Here is an 8,347-nt window from a genome sequence, read left to right as displayed (position 1 = left end):
CTTCTAATTTGTCCATCCCATGTGGCCGATAAACATTGGTATCATCCACATATCACTTCCACATGATGTCCAAATCATAATGATCCTAAAATGGGCTCCAAGATCTTTTTTTTGTAAAAAAAAATCCAAGGGGGTCGATTTTATTAACCAAATCATGTGGGATTTAAAAAATCACCCTTTTGGTCTCCCAGATATTAAAGGCCTCGTTCGTCTTAAAAACCATTAATTTTCTCCTCTTTCTTAAGATGTCAAATTGATCCCTTTCAAAAATAGCATTGTGTTACTAGAAAAAGGAGTGCATGCCACTAAGTCATAAATCGACAATATAAGATAATCAAGTGATTAAAATCAAAATATCTTTCTTTGAACATTTTGAAACTTCACCCAACATTAAAAAAATATCAAATGTTATGTTGACGGAGAAAGAAAGGTTGGCCTTTTTGCTACAAATGTACACTTACCAACAATAGGAACAATTGAAAATAGTAAGACTATCAAAATATGAAATTGGCCTAATCTAAGGTACACTAAAACTTATAATAAATAATAAGTGCTAAAGATAATAACTTACTGAAAGAGCTCCACAAAGTGGAAGTGGAGTACTTAATTTCATGTGAAGATGAAATTGCTTCCAATAACACCCCAAGGAAGTGTCAATGATCTCCATTGGTCCAACTAAATACACCAGTGATGCCAAGATGCCCCTTTGATTTTATTGACACCAACTTGGAAGAAAAATACTAGTTTCACTACAAGAGAACCAAAAAGTAGGGACATCACACATATTTACCTATATTCTTAAAAAGACAAGTACACAATTGGAGTTATTGGGGATACTCCTTTTTATTTACACTTTTAAGCCTACATTTTTATAAAATTGAAGAATGGATTAAATTGAGAAGGGGAATTTTTTCTTATAAGCCATGTTTATTTTTTCATGTCAATGATTTAATTTTGATTTCTAGGTTTGTGTGAGCATTTGTATATCTTGAAGCACTATTGTAAAGGTGTATGTATGCAACTTAGTAGCAGGATCAAGTAATGGTATTATATAATATAATAAAAATAATTGATCAAACTTTTATTTCAAAGGAATTAAAAAAGTATCAATATCTTAGGATTGAATTCAACAACAAGCTTAGGTGGGAAGCATGTAGAAGAGGGAGAATCATGGGATGGAAGATATATTTTATAATACTCCAAATAGATGCAAATATTTAGAGTAATGAGATTGCAAATTTATTGAGACATTATTTGGGATATCAATTATAGAAATGAAACTTACGTACACACATCCAATGGAGGAACCCACTTTAGGTGGTGATAGTAGTGATCACATTCTACTCATGTATTGTCTCCACCTTTAGCGCATTTATCACTTCTCATCCTCCACATTTTGCACATAATTTATTACATAATGGAGACTGACACACCTTTTATCGACAAGTGGTTCCACCTTGTCTGGGTGATAATTTATCTCCTCCTTATCATAGGCTCATAATGCCTTGCCTATACAAAAAGGATCATTAGCTACACTTTGATAATTCCTATTAGAAATATTATCATTCTTGCATCTTGTTTCAATCATATTTCCATTCTCTTGTGGATGTTATCTTGGCCTTTCATTTAATTTTAGGGGTGTTATAGAGTCACCTAAAACTCTAATATGTTATCAAAACTATTAGAGTTCCATCACATGACCCATTTGTGAAGCGTTTGGTGCATACAAGGAGGAAAGAATTGTAGATGTGAATACCAACATTTTTTTGGAGCATCTTGGGCCAAATTTGACCTTACCATTGCATTTCAAAGGTTGTTCTAGTGAATTTTGACTATAAATTTACCTTCATTGAAAGAAATTTTTTTATAGGGTAAATATGTTTAGTACACTGAGTTGTATGGCCCGATCCACTAGTGACAATATGATTTGTTAAAAATAAATATTATTTTTCCTTTGTATGTTTTGAATTACTTTTGTATAAATGTTTTTAATAACTATTGATAGGGAGTTCATAGGATCCCCTATCTTTTATTTTTGTGTCAAGTCTTGCGTAGAGTTTGCTCTGACATATAATTAGTTAGATTCATAACCCCACAAAAAGCGATAAATTCATTTGACTGCATCAACTAAGTGATTTTTATAGTTATGTGTATTTCAACATAAAATATAAAGTACTCAAACTATCAATGCATGTAGGAATAAAATCCCATGACACCAACTAATTTCCCCTCTTCTTGGGTCGATGACATACATGTATAGTCACTCCCCTCATAGTGGTGTGGGTACATGTGATGCATGAAGGATGGGTCCATGTGGACTCTAAAAGAGCCACGTGATGATTTTGTAATATGCCACAACAACACACCATCTCACATGTCATGCCATTGGTAAAGCTTCCACATCAACTACAAAGCCATTAGTACTACCCACTGACACATGATGTTAGATTCATTTATTTTGACAATCATTTAACCCTCATGTTTTGGGTGACTCAAATATTTTTGTTGGATGCATTTACATAAAATTTAATCTTGTGAATTGCTAGGGTTTATAGGTTTTTGAACATTCTCCCCCTTCACATTGATTTTTTAATTTTATAGTCCAACTTTGAAGGCTCATATCTTGCTAATTTTTAGACCTCCTTTAGTGGTTTTTTATGCTTTCATGTAGAAATTATGAACTTCATTGTAGTGGTGTTATTTTTTGATTTTGGGGTATATTCTTATCACAATTTAATCATTTAGTGATTGTACTTGTTAAATCCCCAATTCTACAACTTGTAGGGCTTTGTTTAGATTCATAGAAACATATTTTCAGGTGTTATTTTTTTTAGCATGCATGATTTTTTTTCTACTTATCATTGATGTTATCATATTGTAGTCATTATGAGTGGACATGTTAGCTTTAATATATGGTCTTTGGCCTATTTTGATACTTGTATTTACTTAGATATTATCTTTTTTGGTCATTAGATTCTACTATAGCCTAAATTTGGTAGTTGTAAGCACTAAAATAAAAAGTCCACCTTCTCTTGATTTACAATCTATGTTGTGGGGGTAATCATTTTTTATTATTATCTTAATTCATGTATCATTCATGTAAACCATGTACTATGAAACACATCCTTCTATTATAAATCTAACTAAGGATAATTAGGATTTATGGTTAAAAGGAATCATCACACATTGCAGATGGTTTAGTTTCTTGCCTCACCTTTATGGACTCGCTCCTAAGCCAAAGTCATAATGAAAGCAATGTGTTTAGAGAAATATGAATTGATCATATGCTAGATTTGATCAGTACCAATATGAGTTCATGTATCTTCCATGTTATTGTAGGTGTAAATAAGTATTCATTAGTTACACTTTACTTAAGTTTACTTAGGTTAATGCATTATTTTATTATTTATTAGTTTGACACCTAGGAGTATGCGTACTCATCTGAGTTGTCTTGACGACAACACAGGAGTTAGCAACTCTTTTATGCACATGGTGTCCACAACATAGGAGTTAACACTCTAATTAAGCACATGGTGTCTACAACATCTCTACATGAGATACACCTTGTCATACTTATCCTCTCATCTACAATGGAAAATAATCCACTTCTGGTGGATGTGTGCTTAGTGATCATGCTTATCTCTTAGCTCTTTCTAGAGACATTCTAGATGTATCTTAAAGGCCTTTATATACAGGCACTCCTAGTGTACGTGCAGACATGACAAAGATATTCATTCTCATGTTGTTATTTTGATCATACTCTTTTGGTCTATTATGTGCTTGTTCTTGAGTTCTTTGATCTTGGGTGATTTTTCCCTAAGGAAAATTCTTACATGGTATCAGAGCTGAGGGAATTTCTCTTCACATAGACATTAGAGCCTCTTGGAGGACCTCGACCCAAATCCTAAGCATCGCAATCATTGGGAGCGTTTAGAGCCAAAGCGAAGCTCGCCATTGTGTCTGGAGTGTCAATTCGATGAAATTTGACTATAAATTCACCTACCCTAGGCCATAGTTGAATTTGAGGGAAAAAAATTGCAAACCAACACCTGAAGGCCTGATTTGCAAATATGGTACAATCATTTATTAGATCTGCAATTTTATTTTTCAGATAGGTATTTTATTTTCTCCACAACTTTTTGCCATTTTCAGAGCTATTGTTGAAAAAAAATTTGACCTACTAAGCCTGCAAAGATTTTTTTTTGGGCAGGAATTGGGTGGTGAAATCTCAACCCCCATGGGTAGAATATTCTCTAGAAATTCCACAATATTCCATTTTAATTAGTGAAGCTCATTCACATTTTTGGCGCACAAACCTTACAAACTGGCAACTACATTACCAACCAAGTCTACATTCCATGACGGCTTTGTTTACTTACTACCCATGACATCTTCATTTTAAATCTCTTTGCACATGGCTGTGGGGTTAATGTGGGATTCAGATCCCACCGATGGCCGATAAAATCCTCCACTGACAGTCAATTTAAACTTCTCAGTAGTCAAAGAACATTTGCCGGTGACTTAAAGTTCTCGCCGTCGCTTTTCAAAATCCTCCAACTGGCAAAATTATCTCGGTTATGTTTTCAGCCCCACCAGCCCAACTTCCAAGCCCACTGCAAACTCTTTTGACGCTGGCCACCTTGTTGTGGCTTCACAGCGCCACAAGACATTCATAAACATTGCCACCTTCATCGAATCCAAAGTGCCATGCATCATCCCCAGTCACTAGCCCGTGGCATGCAACACACCAACACACAGACTAACCCCTCCATATCAGCCCCAAATTGCCACATCAGACTGTGGACAACTAAGTAGACACATGGCTCCAGCTCAGTGGCCAACTCATATCCATATTGTGCCACATTACACATGTACCTATTGTACATCTCTAAGTCAGCAATCCAATTAGCAGCCACACAGGCACCTATCTATATAGTGTTCATACTACCTCACGTCAACCAGGGAGGTCATTTTCGTTGACGTCTTCATCTTTATGCCATTAAATTTGACAATCGTTTGACTGTCATCCATAGGCCAATTTACACTGTTGCGATGACCATTTGACCGTCAAATTTAACCTCGTTGTTTTTTGCCCAGACCCCTCTCCAGATTCAGTTTTGATTTGACAGTTTGACTTTGGGAGGTCATATGTCAGTCATCTGAACTCCAAATCATGTGCAATTTTTTTTGATTTTGGGTAGAATTTCCTTAACATTTTAGTGGTGTTATTATTTTTTGGTTTTGGTCCACAGATTTATCAAAAATTGTATTTTTTGGTGATTGTACCTATCTAATCCTATATTTTACAACTTCAAACGCTTCGTACGGACTCATCTAGACTCCAATTTAGGTTCCTTTTTATTGAAAGTGCTTAATTTTTTGTCTACTTTCAGATCTGCAATCAGATTATAGGGTTGTGTGGACAAAAATATCACTTTCAGAATTAGGTCCTTTTCTCCATTATATTGCTTTGATTACTCTTCAAAATTGTTGTACATCTGAGCTACAATGCTCAGTGACAGATTTGAGCCTCAAAAGCTAGTAGTAAAAAAAAATTAGAAGTCCATTTTGTACATTTTGACAAGTGGCCTATTGTACACACACTACATATAAAGTGCCAAAAGCATCATTTTTGGGGGGGTTCTTTGATTGAGTGAATAGGGGAGGTGTGTATTGTATTCTTGTATCTCTTTTTTTCTCTTATGCTCTTTAATTTTCTACATCATAGGTTCACCTAAAGCTCCACTTCTAACTTCACACAATTATACTACATGGAAAGATATTGTATGGAGTAGACTAATGGAAAAAGGTTTAAATCTTTATGTTGATGGTACAATTACCGAACCCACTGATGCTACAACACTAATTGATTGGCAAATTAAAGACAACCAAACTTTAGGAATTATCAGGAGTTGTGTACATAGAGATCTCTTCTTCCACATTTCCAACTTCAAGGAAGCCAAGGTTGCTTGGGACAAACTTGCAGGGTTGTATGGTAAGGTGGATGAGGAAATGGGATTCCAAATTGAGGATGACCTACTTCTATTGGATCCTAAGAATTTTGACACAATTCAAGACTATATCAACAAAGCCAATGAGTTGAGAGCACTACTTAAGGATTGTGGTAATCCCATGAAAGATGACTGATTGATTCATCACATCCTGAAGAGGCTACCTTCAGAGTATGCATCTTTTGTTTCAAGTTACAACACTCATAGGTTGACCATGGGAAGTGCCTTCACCAAGCCTACATTTGATGCATTTGCAGAAATGTTGATAATGGAACAATCCAAGTTGATAGATATGGGAATTCTCCTGTCATCAAAGACCAAAGCATTGGTGGCTAGTAATGAGAACCAATCAAGTCAAAGTGGAAAAATTTCTACCAATCATAATGTGTTATATGGGAAGACTCCTTTTAAGGCATGGTGCAGCAGAAAATCAGTTGTGAAACACTTCTAAGTCTTTGGTTATCTAGCATGGGCAAACATATCTTCCAAGGAATGCAAGGCACCACCACCCAGGCTTTGTACTTTCATCGGATATGAAGACAATATTAAGGCATATAGACTTATGGATCCTGAGACTTATGAGATCTTCATAGAGAGGAATGCACACTTTGAGGAAAGTTCACCTAGCTTATCCTCTAATCCTCTTCGTACTTCATACATTGTGGAAACTAATAGTGACACCAATGATAGTGATTCAATAGATTCAGACATGTGGTATCATATTGACAGATACAGGAAGAGGTCACAACATTAGCATATTCCACATGCATACATTGCCACAGTGATAGGTCCATGCCATTCAACACAGTTGGGTACACCTCATCTTCCAGTTCTAGCATCAGTGGATGACTTCTTGATAGATATTTCAAGTTTGTTTGTGGAGTCACACATAGCAGATTTGGGAGACATCATTGATGATATACATCTTCTCTTTAATGAAGAACATCCTTCTTCAGTTGTCACTTGGAATCACTTTGACCCTCCTGCCCATTCTCTACATGATCGGTCTCACCAGGTTGATATGATTGTGTATCCTAATGTACAATAGTTGCATAGGAGGTCTCTTTATCCTTTTAGGAAACAATTGGTTCTTTGGGACATGTTCTATATCTATCCTTGTTAGGTCTACACCTATTCTTTTTAGCAGTGTTGGAAGGGGCGACCATCAACATCAACACAAGGACATTTGAGCAGGTTTTAGAAACACCATTTATCTTTTAGATTCTTTCTACACATTGAGGAAGCATCTCACATGTACCTCTATCATTGTTTCTTCCAAACGGGAGGAACATTATTCAGCAGTCATGGATCAGCTTCTACATTGGAGCAGCTATCATTGATCGACACTCTACATTACGAGGAGGGGGAGGACTACATTGTCTCCTACCTTCTTCTTTTCTCTTATGGGGGGGACTTTTTCCTCTTATGGGGTTTTGTCCTTCTCATACTTCTCTATTGTATATACTTGATGTATGTCGTAATGGGGGGGTCTTGATTACTCCATCCATCCATGCATCTTGTTTTTTGTTCTCTCTTTTTGGGGGAGGGTTTTTCCCATGAGGTTTTCCCTCTTTCTCTTCTTTATGAGAGATTGCATTGTTTTTGTACATGGATACCTAACATGGCCTAGTAGTCGGGACCCATCATGCATTTTCATCCTAGCTTTTGTGAGCTTAAGTGCATTCCCCTAAGTTGCACTTAAGGGGGGGTGTTGGTGTAAATAAGTATTCACTATTTACACTTTACTTAAGTTTACTTAGGTTAATGCATTATTTTATTATTTATTAGTTTGACACCTAGGAGTATGCGTACTCATCTGAGTTGTCTTGTTGACAACACAAGAGTTAGCAACTCTTTTATGCACATGGTGTCCACAACATAGGAGATAGCACTCTAATTAAGCATATGGTGTATACAACATCTCTACATGAGATACACCTTGTCATACTTATCCTCTCATCTATAATGGAGGATAATCCACTTCTGGTGGACATGTGCTTAGTTGTCACGCTTATCTCTTAGCTCTTTCTAGAGACATTCTAGATACATCTTAGAGGCCTTTATATACAAGCACTCCTAGTCTGTATGCAAACATGATAGAGATATTCATTCTCATAGTGTTATTATGATCATACTCTTTTGGTCTATTGTGTGCTTGTGCTTGAGTTCCTTAATCTCAGGTGATTTTTCCCTAAGGCAAATTCTTATAGTTATCTATCCTGAGTCTAGATGTATTTAGTGTGAATACACATAATCTCAACCACTATTTTGGAGATCCACGTGTTCATCATTTCCTATATGATCTTTTTTCAATATGTCTTCTTCTACTTGAAAAT

Source organism: Cupressus sempervirens, chromosome 4 (genome assembly GCF_028749045.1).
Source record: "Cupressus sempervirens isolate cs-2001-9-10 chromosome 4, ASM2874904v1, whole genome shotgun sequence".
NCBI lineage: Eukaryota > Viridiplantae > Streptophyta > Pinopsida > Cupressales > Cupressaceae > Cupressus > Cupressus sempervirens.
The sequence above is the reverse complement of the archived record's forward strand: the minus strand, read 5'-3'. Positions refer to the sequence as shown.